The sequence below is a fragment of the Pteropus vampyrus genome, unplaced genomic scaffold (genome assembly GCF_000151845.1).
Source record: "Pteropus vampyrus isolate Shadow unplaced genomic scaffold, Pvam_2.0 Scaffold217, whole genome shotgun sequence".
Classification (NCBI taxonomy): domain Eukaryota; kingdom Metazoa; phylum Chordata; class Mammalia; order Chiroptera; family Pteropodidae; genus Pteropus; species Pteropus vampyrus.
In genome coordinates this window covers 253,854-271,529 of record NW_011888998.1, presented here as the reverse complement: position 1 = coordinate 271,529, position 17,676 = coordinate 253,854, and the positions used below count along the sequence as shown (strand labels likewise).

General features: G+C 40.2%; 1 protein-coding gene across 5 annotated transcripts in view; it reads left to right on the top strand.

The window, feature by feature from the left end:
* Positions 1 to 17,676, top strand: part of SRGAP2 (SLIT-ROBO Rho GTPase activating protein 2) — a 230,723-nt gene that overhangs the window by 96,380 nt on the left and 116,667 nt on the right. The gene's annotated exons all lie outside the window — the stretch shown is intronic.

Genomic DNA, 17,676 nt, shown 5'->3' with positions numbered 1-17,676 from the left:
ATATCTTGGAGACCTAATTATGTAGTAGGCATTGAGCTAGGAGCTGTGGCTAGGAACGAGACAATATCCTATTCTCATCAACATTAAATTAGCAGTATATTAAGAAGATGCACATGGAACGTAAACCTGTTTATTTGGCTGGTTATGTGTTGTGTAACTGTTGGAAGGGATGTGAAGGTGCAGACCTAGGTATTTCAGGAATCCGGTAGACATTTAACCTTCAATACTCCTTTCGGTGGGAGGTTAGGTACACAATTAATTAAAGAGAAATTCTTGTAGAGCCCATGTTCTTGGCCTTGGGCCCAGTATTTGAATGTGCACAGTCTCTGCAGTTATGTCACCTATTGCCAATGGATTTCTCTTCTGGAGTTGAGTTCAGAGTTGTTCATCAGTTCACGGGATGGCATTGGGTTGAAAAATAGGGTCAGATGGCCATGGAGAATGTTATAGCTGTGATTGCAAACAAGAAAAGGGTAAAGGACCAGAAAGTTACTCTTTGAGTATGAGTATGAGGTGAAGTTACTCTTTGAATTTGAGCATGAAGCTGCTAGAAGGGAGAACCCCTTACTTCCTGGGATCAGTGTGTCACTCATTCATTTTGGACATATTGCAGAACTGTTCATTTCCTCAGGGAAGGTTTTGCCCAGATTTGGCATCTGGTGTTGAGCAAGGGTTGGCTTCCTTTTACCACGGCTTAAGCTGCCTTTATTTAGAAACTAACAAAAGGTTTCTTGGCAACATTTTCACTGGCCCAGACCATATAGAACTGGATGGTGGTTGGGTCTGTTTTGGAAGATCTGGGAGGTGTCACACATTGATGAAGCAGGCTAGAAGAGAGAGAAGAAGGCAGTTTAGGGGATCAGCAAGACAGAGTGGTGGCCAGTCTTTGGAACAGAGAAAGAGTTCATTTGAAAGCCCTTTGAGAGGCATTATGACTTGGTAGAAAAAGCTGAGAGCCTTGATCCAGACAAATTTGGGTCTGAACCATGTCTTTTCAACTTATAGCTGTGTGACCTTGCATACCCCTGTTCAGCTTTAATTTTCTTGTCTATGAAATGTGGAGAGTAACGCTTATCTTAAAGAGTTATTCCAAGGATTAGATATATGTAAATCACTAGTTTAGTGCCCATAACTTACTAGACACTCAAAAAATAGTAGCAGATGTAATTATCGCCACTGCAGAAGAAATGTAGCATGATCAAGACCCAAGGTTCTGACCAGAGTTCCTGAGTTTGTGATCCTGGATTTTCCCCTTGCTGGTTGTGTGATTTTTTAGATGAAGGTTCTTAGTTGCCTCAGTTTCCTCACCTATAAATTGAGGATAATAATAGTAGCTACTTCATGGAGTTGTTATGCTGATTAAGTGAATTAATATATCTGTAACCATTAGGACAGCGCTTGGCACAAAGAGCAGTGACTATTATTCTTGTCCTCAGGAGCTGGGACTGAACATAGCTATACTAGGTAAAACCCTGGTATAGTCACTGTTTATTCCCTGCGCAGAGTTAAGCACTCTTAAGCCTGGCTCTGGGTAATATAACATCAATCTTCATTTTCTTCAGTGACTGCTGCGGAGCTTTGCAAATAACAAACCCTTCCTCCATCTTGATTTTTATGACATGGCTGCATTGGGCAGGAAATATGCAATTATGTGACTATATAATTGTATGTCCAGTTCATATAAAAACTAAGTTGTTGTATGTTTTGTCCTATAAAGTGTCATGTTCATAGGCGTCACGAACTGCCTTGAACCAGGTTGTTAATCCTGGCATGTTACTTTTAGATCCAGGCTTCTAATCATCAAGAGAAGGAAATTTATCTTACAATTACCCTCTGATTTTCTTAACCTTCACAGGGTCAATATTTAGCACAAATTGCCAAATCATTGGGTTTCTGCGAAGATATAGTGTTGAGGCACAGGTCCCAACTGCAATCTGAGTGAATAAAGGACACCCAGTCCTTTTCAGTGGTCACCATCAAGACCAATAGGCCAGCGAAGCACAAACCTGTCATGGCCATAACAGAATGTGGTTTACTGGGTTGTTTATCTCATGAGGCTGAACAGAAGCACCCAAGCTTCTGCTTAAATGGCTTCATATCATCCTTTTAGGGTGGGGAACGTTGGAGGACAGGTCAGGAGCAAAACATGCTTTTATAAGCAGTTGGGAGGATGTTGGAGACTGCTAAGGGCTTCTTGTGTCTCCTAGGCTCTGCCATTGGAATGTCAGCAGGATGCACCTCAGATGCTCAGCTGGAGCACAGACTCTGGTGATCACGTCCATTAATAACAATGCAGGGGTGCAGGGAACTTTTACTATTTTTTTTTCTCGGTTTTTGTAAGCCCCATAATAATTCTGTAGTAGATACAGGAAGCAATGTGCGGCTGGTTCCAGGATCTTTAATTCTCAGGAATTCACAGCTAATTAAATGAATTGACTTTGATCCGATTCTCTTTTAAAGGCAGAAGCCATGTCATCTTTATTGGGAGCTGACTGTGTTAAGTGGGAGGGTTTACAAGATAAGAAGAAAGGACAGTCTCTGCCATAAGGACTTTCATAATTGAAATGGGGGAAAATGAGACGAGCTGAGAGAGAATAATAAGAACATGTATGCGCATGGGCACATGAATCTAAAAATAGGACCCCATTTAAAGCAGGTTCCAGTAGTCACCGGGAAGGGAGGGGAAGGTGGAGTACTCGGGAGGAACTCATGCTTGGCTCAGCCAGGGAAAGGTAAAAGATAGCGTGGTTATGTTCTCAATTAGTTTTGGTCCTAAGTTAATTGAAGTAAAGATTTTAATGTCTAATTCCTGCACTGCACTGAAGTACCACGCTGTGAAGAGAAACAGAGTCATATGGGAAGAGCTCGGTGTTAATGAAGGATTTAGGGAGAATGAGGAAAAAGTAGGGCTTGTATTTTTTCGGAGTTGAAAAAGGATCATCCTCTCCGCTCCCTCCTACTCTTATACACCCCCACTGATCATTGGATCATTGCCTCTCGGGTATTAAATTCAGGGAGGATCAATGAGCACAGCTCCGCTTCTTAACTGTATTTCGGGTACAGCTGGTTAAAGAACCAGGATTAGAAAATGAATCGAATAAACTAGGATTATCTTTAACAGTAGGATGCTGAGTGTGTTTGCAGATTTCTGTTTAAGCAGTTGGGACAGGGCATCCTTGCATGAAATTCAGACATCCCTCCCTGGCAGCCTCTGTGTTAAAGTAGAGGTTGCAGAGCAAGTCTGGCAGCTCTTAGCCTGAACCCTTGTAAACAACAGATGTTCATAACTAAGTTCTGGGGGTGGGGGTGGGGGTTTCTGTTGATGCTTGAAATTCTTTGAATTTATAGGCTGCATCTCGAGGATTTAGCAAAAGAAGGAAGTTGTACAGAATTGATTCTGCATTGTATAGGTGGAAATGAAAGACAAAGCACAGGGTATTGCATGGACTCTGAATAGAGAGTGAACCCAGGAAGCCGGCGCAATTAAGAAAGGTTTGGCTTCTCCGGTGTACTGACTTTTTACCCTCCTCCCTACTTCCCTTTTTACACATGGACCAATTTGTCAGACACTTCCTAGCTTCTATTTTCTCTGGTCATGGGTGGAAATGTGTGCCCTTCCCTATCCCAGAGTCCTGTATACACATGCATATAGACACTCAGGCAGGCTTACTGCTGAGTCTCTTCCATTAGCACCTCCCAAAGCCATTCAGGTTCTCATAATATATGGATTAAATGTATTGTTAGGAGCTTTGTCTTGTTTGCTAACTTTATTCTTATACATTCTCAATATTGGTTTTGCTAGGTCTTTGTTACATCATTAATCAGAGGTAGGCAAAGATTAAAGAATTTGGTGCTGCCTCTTTTTGACCCCCACCTCACTCCTACCCCCCAAACACACATATGTACTGAGTTTCCAGCTAGATGATGAATGCTATGAAACCTACTTTACAACATAGTTCGGGGAAGTCATATGGAAAAAATATAGACATGCAATAGCTCTTTAGTAGAAAGTCTACTAAAGACTTTCTTAGTACCAAGTTAAATGACTAGAAAGGTTACTTTATCTTTAATCAAACAAAGAAAAAGGAATTTATCAGGTCTGGATCTATTTTCAAGCCACTCTATCAGAAAGAATTGGCTTGAAAATCTTTGATAAGATCACTTATTATTTTGAGAGCTAACAACACCCTCTTGCTATTATTTCTTCTGAAAAGCAAGTCCACTCCTGGCCTTTTTGTGCATTGACATAGAAAGTTTGACACAAGTTCTGGTATGTGAGGTTCACTTATTCTTTCAGTAAACACTTATTCATTCGGCACTTATTCTAGACCAAGAGGCTGTGCCCTTGGTCTAGAATTGAATTGAATTGAATTCCTAAATTAAATATACACAGAAGAATAAGCTACTATTCTGGCTCATAAAGGTTACCATTTAATGTGTACTATTTTAAGATTGCATATGTATGTGTGCATGTCTGTGTTCTCGCAAAGTATAGAGTTCAAGGTCGAGAAGCCAGAATTGTTGAGTGATCATTTTAGTCCCGTGTATTATATATGATTCAGTAATAAACACTTGGATTCATCTGCCTCATCAACAGTGACCAGCAGGTTTGTCAGGTGCTGGGGGGTCAGAGAGAGGTGTGGGACACAGCCTCTCCCTTCAGGAGGCTCATTGTGTCATGTGGAAGACAGAGGATTAGATGAAAAAAGATAACACAGAGTAGTATATATTTACTGCCAAAGGAAAGATGAGAGAAATGGTTTCTTTCCATTTTTCTCCAGAATGAGATCTTAAAAAAATTTTTTTTGACATCAGTTCAGACTTACAGAAAAGTTGCAAGAATAGTACAGAGAATTTCTGTATACCATTTACCCACATTGCCTAAAAATGTTAACATATTACTACGTTTGCTTTATACCTCTCTCTCTCTCTCTCTCTCTCTATCCATACACAACTCACGCACTTATGTATTTTGTTTTTGTGAAACCCTTGAGCACGAGTTACAGACGCGATGCCCCTTTACCCCTACATACTTCATTGTGTATTTACTAAAAACAAGGTAGTTGTTCTCTGACATAATGACACTACACTTACCAAAATTATGGTATTAATATTGATACAGTAATATTATATAATCCACAGACATTCGAGTTTACCATTTGTTCCAAAAATTTTCTTTTTGGCAAAAGAAAGTTCAAGATTATGCATTTCCTTCAGCTGTTTTATTTGTTTAGTTTCCTTTAATGTGGCATGATTTCCGAGTCTTCCTTCGTATTTCATGACATTGACATTTCGAGGGAGCATTCAGCCCAGTTATTTTATTGAATGTCCCTTAATTTGATATATCTGATAATGTCTGGTATTTCTTTATGATTAGATTCAGGTTATGTGCTTTGGGCGGGAATAGTGTAGAAGCGATGCCCTATTCTCAGTGCATCGTATCAGGAGGCACTTGCTGATGATTCGTCCCAGTACTAGTAATGTTAACTTTGATCATTTGGTGAAAGTGCGTTCTGCCAGATATCTCTACCATAAAGTTATGCTAGTTTATGCTTTGTAATTAATGCATATATTTTAGAGAGATATTTTGAGGCCATGTGAATATCATGTTATTCCTGCAACCTTATACCCACTAGTTTTAGCATCTGTGGACAATTCTTGCCTGAATCAATTATTATTATAATGGTTACCAAATGGTAATTTTTTCAGTTTCCATCATTCTTTCTACATTTATCATTGGGATTCTACTATAAAGAAGAGTGTTTCCATCTCCTTCATATATTTGGTCATTTTATTATATCAGTGTGGACTCATAGATTCTGATTGTATTCAACAGGTTATAATCCTTTACCATATTTATTTTAATGTTTATGTTGTCCTAGATTTGGCTAGTATAGTTCCTTCAAGCTGGTGCCAGTGTCCTTTCTTTTTGTTTTCAGTCTTGAGGATCAAAACACAGTGTTCAAAATTTATTTGTTAGTTCCTTCTCCTCCGACCCCTAGACCTTCAGTGTGGTTACAGTGTTTGTTTGAAGTACAATTTGGTTTATTTGTTTGTATTTAATTCCCTGCCCCTTCAATATGAGGTGTTGATTGACGTGTCTCATTGCCACGTCTTTTCTCTTGACTAGAGAGTGAGCAATCCCAGGAGAAGTGAGAGACCCGTATCTCCATAGATTAAGTCAGGGCATTATCGGAAGTCAGAGATGGGGCGATAGGCCAGACAAAGAGCATTTCTGAAGACCATCTGTTCCTGGGCGTGCCGTGACTCTGGGAGAGCCACCTATGGATTGAGACCCTTGCCACTTTCTTCTAAGATGACTCCTCTCACATTCTTTCTGTCATTCTCCATGATCACCTTTCTTGCATTTAGGAAACCAAGAATCTAACTTTCAATTCTGTTCTAGGCTATGATTGCGAAGATGGTTTACTAGCAGTTCACATAATATGCTTGATTTAGGACCTCTGGATGATCCTGATCTGGTCCCATAGAGGTGAAGCCTCTGGGCACTGCTCACTGACACCCAAACATGCAGAACTTTCAGCTCTGTTGCTGGGCTGTTTGCTAACTCCCTATTCTGGCGCCTCTGCTGTTTCTCCTCCTTGGCTTTCTTCACTCAGATGCTTTGGCCTCTCTAATAGCTCTTTTGTATCAGTTCTGACTTGATCATTTTCTCCTCTGTGTTCTGGGGATGGCTTCCAGATTCCCCTGCCTCTGCCCCATTTAACCCTCTTCCTCCATCTCCCACACATTCATTTTATTTCTTTCTTTCTCAAGACACATACAACATGGTCAGTGCTGCTGATTCCAGCTGTTCTAAGTCTTGCCTGTAGCTTAAGTTCAAAAACAGATGGACCCAAAGCATCCTCGATGCTGGGCCAGTTTCCACCACATGAAAACAAATTACTGAAAAGCATCAGGAAATTTTAGAATAGTTTTTGAGGTTTGATTCCCTGTCTTCTCAATGGTCCTCCCTGCCCCACTCCTTCATCTTCTCCTGCCCCCTCCCCACATTATACCTAGCCACTTTTCCATCTCTTCTTTGTGTGCTACATTTGGCAAAGGCTGGTTTCTGAAACCTTTGCCCCCATTGTCACCTTCTCTACATGCAGATGGGTTTGACCATTGGGATGAGATTGTGTTGATAATCAAGCTGAGTTGCTGTTCTTTTTCTAATTGTCTGTGTCATTTTTGAATTTTCCATTAAGAGCTAAGGATTGTCTATCCTTTGGTCATATATGGAAGGTGAGGCTGAGATTTCTGTAAATGTGGGTACATTTACAGGTCAAAAAGGTCACTAACTTGGAAATAAAGTATATGTTTCTCTGTTGACTTTATCAGTAGGGGTGCAAAAAGATGCCAGTTCCAAGCCTACCCTTGCATGTTGTAGACAGGGAACGTGTTCCTTGGGAAGCAGTGACATTGTACCCACACCGTCACTTTTAGAATCCTTATTTTTGTAATTTGCTAACAGCTTTCTTCCAGTGTTCTGTAGAGCACTATTTAACTTCAACATTTCTAGTCACCCTGAAATATAAGAGGAAAAGAATCAACACGATGTGGTCACTTATCTTACAGGTGCTTCATGCAGGCATTGACAGTCATTTACAAAGAACGTCAGTAGAAAGTTGTTGGCATAGTCCTGTAATTATCAGGTGCTGAGTGTGACCAGGGTACTAGACACCGTAGGAACTATCTTTAAGAGAAGTCCTCAGGGTATGAGCCTCCCGAAGTTCAGGGACCCCATTATACCTAGCCACATGCAAATTATGGTGTGTATGTATGTAACATTGCTGTCCCTCTGTCCTCCTTCACTCCCTTATTTGGAGGAGAATACTAGGAAGAAAATCCTCAGATTCTCAAAGGGGTCTGGGATGTATAATTATTCCCCAAAATATTTTATAAATAATATTTTATATTGCAAATGGGAATACATACACACATATATTGTTAAATAAATAGCTGAGAATAACATTTCTGCCAAACAATACCTATAGATCTTTGCTCTATGAGACATACTGATATTTTCTACTTTGTTCTGTAATATTCTGTTTTACTTTTTTCTGTTTCATTTTGAGAAATGCTAGGTGGCGACTTGCTAAATTGATTTTTTTAACCTCACTAATGGGTTGTATCCCACAGTTTGAAAAACATTGCTTTAAGAGCATTGGTTCATAAATTACCTGGGATGAGTATTTAAAATACAGATTCCTGAGCATCACTCCACCTCTAGCGAAACAGGATTTTAAACAAGCACTACAGGCAATTGTGACACAAGGTGATTTGGAGTCCTGAAGACTCCCACGTGGAGAAACTACTTTCTTAAGGACTTATGAGCCTGGCTGCACAAGGCTTCAGCTCACTCGCTTGGAGATGATAGATACTAGTGGATACTATCTGAATCCAGACTGAGAACCTTCCTATCACAGTATGATCACCGATGCTCACTCCTGGATCTTGATATCACCTGATAGTCATTTTTCTAAAATCTACATGGCCCTTGTGAAGGCAGAGAAGTTTTTAACTGAGGCCACAGACTAGAGAGTGAAGGAACTGAAGGATCATTTTACAAAGTTGCTGGGGTGTGGCCCGGCCCTCCAATAGGTGCCCAGAGCCAGTCCCAAATTAGAATGGGGTGGGATTCAAATCTGCTTTTCTCATTCACTTGCCTTTTATGTGTAACCACATGCAGTGTGTCAACATGCTTTGCAGTGGGCCCCAGCAGTTTTGCTCCCTCTGGGTTCACGGACCCTTGGTATTCCTGTTATGTGTAGTCTTAGAATAGCTCTGTGCTCTGAGGCTTGGGCAGCTGAGCTTTGTCTGTTAACACTTTCAGCACCAGGACTTTGTAGATGCCAACGGCTTTTTAGTTGAAATTGAGCAACAACCACAATGAAATAAGAAAATGATTGTTGGTCAGGAGACCTTGGTTCTTGCTTTGCTCCCCCACTATCTGTGTGACCTCAGGCTCCCTGAGCCTCAATTTCCTCACTTAGAAAATGACAAGTTTGGTCTAGATTCTAAACCATCTTGAAAGTCCCTGCTAGCTCTGAAATTCCATGATTCTATTTTTTGTTCCCTCTAGCTTTTTTCTTTAAAAGTCTTTAAAAGTCTTCTCTTTACAGCCTCTCCTGGGTTGGGCACAAGAGATTCACTGAGTTTGGGAATTTCCAGAGAACCAGATGATAAGTTAATAGCAATAAAATGTATTCCTTCTTAGTGCACTGATGAAGTACAATATTTACAAAGCAAGTTCATTGCAAACTTGAGTAATAAGGCCTAGGAATCTGGGAAGATGTGTGTCTTTTCAGGCATGACTCTAGCTACTTTTTTCTGTGAGTGTAAATACATTGTGTGGAGTGTCAAGTAATAATAATAGTTAGGACAATAATAAATGATGATGATGCTGATCTGCAGATGTAGAACACTAGTGTTTATGAAGTATTTTTATGGACATCGCCTTGTTTGATTTGATCTTCATAATAGCCATGTGAGTTAGGCAGGGAAGGTCTGCTGTCTTTATTTATTTCTCTAAGCAGATGAAGAACTGTTGAGGCCCAGAGTACCTCTGTGACTTATCCATGGTTACCCGGCTGGAAAGTGTCAGAACTAAGACTAGACTCTAGATCATAAGCATGGTTCACAGTGCGTTCTACAGAGGACCACCTCTCTGGGGCGGGGTATCATTGTTCATCTGGATTTCTTACAGACCTGTAGAGCTCAAAACCTGCTAACCTGGAAATCGACCAGGGCATCTCTCACTCCACCCAACCCTTTAACATTTTGCCAGCAAAGCATCAACATGGCTAATAACATTCTCTAATTTAGAACACACAAGTCAATGGGCATACAAATTCAGTCACTCAGCAGCCACCCAGATACATATCGCAGCACTTGATTAGGCAGGATTGATGGAGACTGAAGATATTAACTACTCATTAGATGAGTTCTTTTACTGTGCTCAACACTTACAGGATTTCTGTAGCTGTGACATCTGTCATTAGTTGATGCCGATTAAATACCCACCCATTCTTGGTGATACATATTCATTGAATATTCCAAAATATACCCTGTCCTCAAGAGACTTTCTTCCAGTAAGTCAAGATAAATATCAAAATGGCACATGAGAATTGATAATGAGGCATGCAGCTGATCTGATGACTATTTAGACTTTGTTCCATTTAGCTCTATAGTTTTACAGAATCAAGTCATATTACTTTATTCCTCTTTCCTCATTGTTATCATGAGCCATGTAAGGAAATTCATTGTCCTATTAACAGATATTCAGGAGTGGGAAGTCTGAGTCTTAGGGATACTCTTTCTTCTGAAGTTGCTTGTTGATACTTGGCGTGCTTACAGACCATTTGCCAAGCAGGAAGAGTTGCTGGCTTTAGGTCAAGCTCCTTAGCTTGTGGCTGGTGCCAGGGAGATGCCTGCTCCCAAGGTAGTGGTTATTGCTTTGAAAATAAGTGTATGGATTTCTGAGTGACGTCATTCCAGTTTGGCACAGGCAGGTATTTATTTCTCTAGTATGAACTACCAGGGGTGAGCCAGACTGTCTGCCTCAGTCATCTCCCAAGATTTCGTTCATTTAAAAAATCTGCTAACACATCTGTGTGTATTTTTTTTTCTCTGTTTGTCATGTGCTATAATTACTTATGGGGTTTCCAATGACATCTTAATTAACTAGAGAAGAAGAAACCAAAGATAGAATTTTAGAGTTGTTCATAGGTTATTCTATAGAATATGTGGATCCAACTTTAATGTAGATGGTTATAAATCTTTTTTAAATTGAGAAAGAAATAATACTTTTTTCCCCCACAGTCATCAATCACATCTTTGTTATGTCTTTTGCTCTTGCTATGATGTTTGATTTTAATTAAGTGAATTATCTCAGACCTTTTGATATGATCATAGCCAATTTTGGGAGGCTTTCAGGGGGGAAATTTAATAAGTGAATTTCTAGGCCCCTGGTTTTATGGATCATACTGAGGTGGAGTGCATAGTGTGTTTCTAGCATGTAGGTTGTACCCAGAAAACACAGGAAGGTTTAGTAGCCTCTTTGTTTATACCTCCTTTAGTTCTGAGAATGCTAGTGGCAAGACATGGGTGTAAACGGAGGGAAGGTCCTAGTGTCGTAGACGCTGTAGAGAGGACTGACTGGTGGGCAGATGACTCTTCTCAGTCAGCAAAATCGGGGTTTCGCAATGGGTCATTCAAACCAGTGTACACACATGCATCAAGACCACGATAAGATACGGGTTGTGGCTGATGAATAATCTAGGAGCAGGAAAGCCATGTCTTGGATTCAGGAGATCTGCAAAGATGGGAGAAGCAGATCTGAAATAAGAATGTTGTTCCCTTTATCTCTAGAGCCCAGAACAGTGCCAGACATATAGTAGGTGCTCAATCAATATTTGTTGAATGAATGAGAAATAAGAAGACTTAAGAGATCAGAGATTCAGAGAAGAAGCCTGGACAATAAGATGTCAGAAATCCAGGGAAGAAATATAGATGGCAGAAATTCATACTTTGGGTAGACACTACCCCACTACGTCTGGTCTCATAGGGTCTTCAGAGCTATCTTGAGTGAGTCGAAGAACCTCCAGCTTCCTCTGCCCGCCGTGGACATGGGGTGAGATAGAGGTGGTTGAAGAGAAGACAGAGTCTCTCAACTGACGTAAACTGATGGAGACATTTTAGTCAGGGTCTCCAGTGGCTCAGATCTGGGAACCACTCCCATTCTCTGACCTAACCCAGAGGAACCTTGGTCCTACAATCATTCAGGAAATAATTATTAAAATATCAGACATGGTGCTGCTCCAGTTCTCAACTTCAAAGCAGATTCCTAAGCTCCCAGCTCTTGGATATACCATTATCTCAAGGGTAGGGCTGGGCTCCTTGGAACTAACCCAGAGCCACAAGAATTCCATTTCCATACAACTCTTTCCCCAAACCTGATTATAGAGGACAACTTAGACTATTTTGAGTAAGGTGGGTACACCACTGCTTGAATCCTTTCTAATCATCTCTCCAGACTACTGAAGACAATTTGTGGTATTAACTTGTCCCTAAAAACTTGAAAGTTCATTTCTTCATACACAGAATACACATTTTTGCCTTCAGCCTTTTTCTCTTTCTGTCTCAGAATGCTCCTCAGACTCTGATCTCATTGCTGGCAGAGAAGCAGCCTGAGCTGTGATAAGCCCAGAAAAGTGTGTTTACCCCCTCCCTGCCCACCCGCCCGACTGTCTTTGAAAGATGCCTCCAGGCTGCCACTGTACTACTGGGTCACACAACCAGCAGCCTCCATTACAGGCAGAATCTTTTTCAAGTCAGTTTCCACCTTGGTAATTTTTTCCCCCTTTTAACACCTTCCCCAGCAAATCCAATCCATCCTCTGGCTTATCTGGGTCAGCAAGGGTCTGATTTTATGCATGGCACTGTCAAACCATAAATCCGCTGCAGCTTTGCCTCTTCATCCAGCCCGTCTGCTTCTGTCAGCATCAGCGAAATGCATAATAGAGAAAATAAGCCAGAAAGGCTAATAACACTCATCTGAATAAAATAATCTCTTTGGCTGCCTTAGTTCATTTTATTTTAATCAAGGCGCCAAGTGGGAATTTAAGTTTAAAAACCCAGCCTTCACCTGTCACTAGTTCCCTGTCCAACCATCACTAAATGATCCCTTTTATTATGCATGTACCTTTTTAAATCCTCCTTATAATTGGATGCTCGATAACACATATTGATTGGTGTCGTTAGCTTATTTTGGGTGTTGTATATCATCACATATATGTCTGTTTTGAAAAGTGAGAAAATGATAGTCTTCTTAGATGTATTGATATTTGTCATGTCTATATACAGACTGGCAGATTGGATAGGAATTCTGAGAAAAGGCGCGACAGAAGTTGCCGAAGTACCTCGGGTCTAGCTATCTGGGCTCCCTCTGCCTTCCTGTCTACCTCAGCACACAGCTCCCCGTGTGGAATGCAGGACTGCACGTTCCACCTTGCCCCTCAGGGGAAGGACAGTGGAAGATTAAATTCTGCTCTCCCGTTGGTAACTCCCTCACGTCTTCCCCTTTCCGGAGACTACAGCTGCCTGGTTAATTGCCTGTTGCTGCTGTCTTATCCCGACCATTATTTGCTGAGGGCTGTGCATTTTCAGCATGCTGTGCTCTTGGCCTTGGACCAGGGCCTGGTGAGGAGCTTGCTGGAAGTTGATGAAAGCTGAATCCTAGTTTGTTTGGAAATAAAAATAATAATATTTCTTCACATTTGTATAGCGCTTTACTGTTGATGTAATTCTTTTGCATCCAGCATCTCATTTGAGCCACGCTACAGCCCCGTGTGGCAGGCAAGTCAGAGACTGTTGGTCTGAAAGGACACATTCCTCAGCAGTGCAGTGTAGAAGCCCAGGCCACTCGGTAATGCCAAGCTTGTGTCACGCGTCCCATCTGCGGGCTATGAACATAGCAGTTATTAATTAAATGACACCTTAGGCCAGGAGAGCTTCCAGGATTTAACAGTCATGCTTTGAATATCTTTAGGGAGCTAGATGTACACCGACAGGGCATGTGTCCACTTTACAGGTGAGACAGCTGAAACCAGACAGAGGGGATATGGAAGAAAAGGAAGTGTAATATAAAGGCAACTTGGATCTCTCTGGAGGTCTTCACCCTAGATATTTTAGAGGAATCCCTTTAAGCATCTATTGCTAAGTTTGTTGAACATCCATAAATAGTCTTAAGTTGGAGAGAAAAAGTGGGCTAATGTATGTGAAGCTAATGCTTGAGCTGTGTAGGTTTATTTCTTCGGTGCATTTATAATGATAACGTCTTCTGTGGATGCATAGCCGGTTGGGACTTTCTGGGCCTTCTTTTTTTGGACTCTAGAATCATTCCCTCTCAAGTACAGTATGAGGTTTTTTGATCTTCCTCTGAAAAAATTTTTAAGTAAGAAAAACACTTCTGGATATTTTGTCTGCTTTTTAGGGATTAATGTTTGAGGAGGTTTGCAGCTGTTCGGCACATCCCTAAGGGACGCAGACCTTTTTCTTTAAATGCCCAAGTATTACACAACCTAAGACTCCAGGGGTGGGGAAAGTAAAGAAACTGTACAAACAAATGATAGATGGAAAAGATATAAAGGCAAATTTCAATCTTCTAACCAAACGAAGTTCCCCTGGCTCCAGCGGCCCCAAATAAAACAGGCTGAAAAGCTGCTACAGCAGGAAACCGCTGTAGCAGAACCTTAATATGCTCCCCATGAAATCACGTCTCGTTGACGCGCTTATTTTCCAGTCTGAAGTATGCTTCATCTTTGTTCGTGTTGGCTGGGGAAATTGTCTCTACAGTATATTTATGTTCCCCTTTTACCGCATGCCTTTCACCTCTCCTGCCCCACCACTTTCCCAAAATAAATAAATGAATTAATTAAAACACCTCAGTTGAAAGGAGTAATATGTCTGAGAAAGCATACAAACATTAAAGAACCAAAAATATTATATGAAAAATGGCAGTAATAGTACAAGAGAGTGAGAACCCTTAGAAGAAACACAGTGGAGTCTAATACTATTTTTCTTAAAGCCATAGACTCCTTTTTAAAAATAAATCTTGCATAAAATCCCCATATATACAACAGTTCAAAGCAGTATTTTACTAGTGGAAATCTTCTAATGTGAAAATTAATAAAAAGAGTACTTATTACATAGTCAATCAGTGAAAACAGTGAGACTATGTTTATGAACCCAAAATATTGAATTTAGGATTATGAATCAGAGTTGCAGTTTTATGTCAGTTTCAGTAGCAAAGTTATTTCTGGTTCTGGTTTGGGTTGCCCAATATCAAGAAACTACTGATTCACACAGATGAGTTATTGTAATCTTGAAATAGTTTTAAATTGATTTAGACACTTGAAAAAAAAGGATATTTTTCTTTTAAAGTTGACTTATTGACATTATCTAGCAGCCATTCATTCCCATTCCCCTTCAAAAATATTAATTGGATGAGCCCGAAAATGTGTAATAAACAGTAAAACAGTTGATGATGAGATGGAATGATATTGTATATTCTCACTACCCAACCATGATCTACCAAGAATGTAGCATAGATAGTAGATCCCTGAGCCTTCTGTGGCATGTAATTAAACTTGGCCACTGTGTGTCAAGTCATGTGCTCACCTGAACAGCTTTACCCAAGGAGGCACACAGGCTGGAATTAAAAGCTAAAACTGTGCAGAGCAACATTCATTCTAACCCATAGCACATTTTTCAGCAGTTCATATACATACATTGATTCTTTTTTTTTTTTTTTTTTCATTTATGGTCGGCATACAATATATTAGTTTCAGGTGCACAACATAGTGATTAGACATTCAGATAACTTAGGAAGTGATCACTCCGATAAGTCTAGTATCCATTTGATACCATACATAGTTATTACAGTATCATTGACTGTATTCTTTATGTTGTACTTTACATCCCTGTGACTGTTTTTATAACTGGCAACCTGTACATCTTAATTCTGCTCCTTTTTTCACACATACATTGGTTCTTTCTTCCAAAGCTTGTGTATAATGAAGTTCACCTGGTGACCTACGAGACATTGTGATGGTGTCTACTGCAGGGAAACTGGGTCCTGGGTCCCTTGCACAATAAATAGAGGTCGCACATTTGAATGGATGTGTTCTAGTTATTTGAAATTGAAATGTGATTCTCTGTAATTTCCAGAGTTTCTCAGAACATACTTTAAAAGCTCCTGCTCACCGAAACCAGTACATGCTGTCCCACTACATGCTGTGAGGATGGAGATAAACACATGTGGAAAAGCACTTGTAACACCTTAGAAGTTATTAATAAATACAAATATATCGCTGTTAAGTAGATAAGCTATTTTATTTTAAAATATTTCCATTTCTACTCCTCCTTTTCATTAACTTATCTTTGCTTACTTATCTTTTCTTCTAAGGATCCCCTTGGAGTTTAGGCTCTGCATCCCTTTCTGTGGTGTGAGCTTAGTTTTGCCTGTCCCGCCTCCACTTGTGGTCTGTGGGGACATGTGTGTGAGCTAGGTGGGCCTTTGTACCTCTAACATGCTGTTGTATTATAGGTTTTTCTTTGTCTCCCACACTGCACTGTGACCTCAGCACTTTTAAAACCTCTAGAACCCCTAATACTGTACTTTGTTCATTTAAGATACAAATGTCTATACATTTGTGAAATTGAATTATAGTATCATTTTTATGTGTGTAAAGCACTATAGGAAAAGAATCAGTAGAGACCACCAATTCATGTTTACCTTTCAGAAGCAGATGAAAACCAGTTGTAACGTTAAGGTCTTATAAGATCTGCCCTTTTAAAAGTAAGTATAATTGCCTGATATATTCCATGATTCTTGAGGACAAGGTTATCTTGCCATGGATATCTTGCTACGCAATAAAAATGTAAATTAGATTATTCAGAATTTTGTAACTGAAACTGATTCGGAATCAATTTGAAAGTTTTCTTGAAATGGGAATATCAAATGTCACTGAATGCGTGAGCTCAAATCTCTATTTTGCATTTAGGATTATTTTCTATTCATCTTTATTTTTTTCAGTTGCTAAACATTTTGAAAGGAGTAGATCAATTACATGTATCTCTGATTCTCAGTTGGTCTATATTTTGTATTTCCATAGAAGTCTTTTAATTTCCCTAGAAGAGTAAGTGGACATAATGTTTACAGCAGTGGTTGGCTCCTAAATGTTAGGGATTTGACCACAGACATGTGATGCCTGAGGCGAGGGTGGGGATGGGGGGCCAGATATAGGACAGTTTTAATTTGGACGCTAATATTCATTGGTTTGAAGCAACTTCTTGGTGCCAGTTAGACAGATATTTGATTTAATGGTCTGGTGTGTTCTAAAGTTGGAGTAAAGTGTGTTGTGATTGTTTTGTTAATTATTTGCAGAATTGGAAAGGCCCTTGTAAGTTGAATTCCATGCTCTACAAATCACAAGTTTCTGGCAGCCTCCCGCTCTGAATGGAGGCAGTGCTGACTCAAGAACCAAGCCATTCTCAAGCCACTTTCTTTGCATTAAGAGTCTTATTGGGGGAGGGGAAGAGGGGCAAGGGGAATGAACAGGTTGTGATTCTTTGTAGTGATTAAGAGCATTCTCTTTATAATTACAAGGCTTGGTTTTGAATTCCCCCATTGCTACTTCTTAGCGAAGTGACCTTGAACAAGATATTTAACCTTTCTCAGTCCAACTTTCCTCTTCTGCTGAATGTGGTTATTAATACCCACTTCATCAGGTCGCTGTAGGGTTCAAGTTAAACAACAGGAGTATAGGGCCTAGCCATGTGCCAAGTGCATAGTAAGTCCTTGATACATAGTACCACAAGCAACCCCTACTTCTGTTTCCCTCATTAAAGAGATCCAGCTTGCAGATGCAGAACTTTCTGTTGCTTAAATTAGTGCTGTGAATTGAGTAGATAACTGGTAACTCTTTTGGATCACAATATTTTCATTAGAAATGAGCATCTAGGTTGGGCACTTTACTGCCCCACTCAGGCTAGAGACATTTTAGGAATGCATGTGTTCAGGTATGGTTTGTGCTCTAGGTTGTATGGGACATGAACTAATAACTCGATCAATGAAACCAAAGCCTGCTTAGATGTGTTCTGTGGGACTGA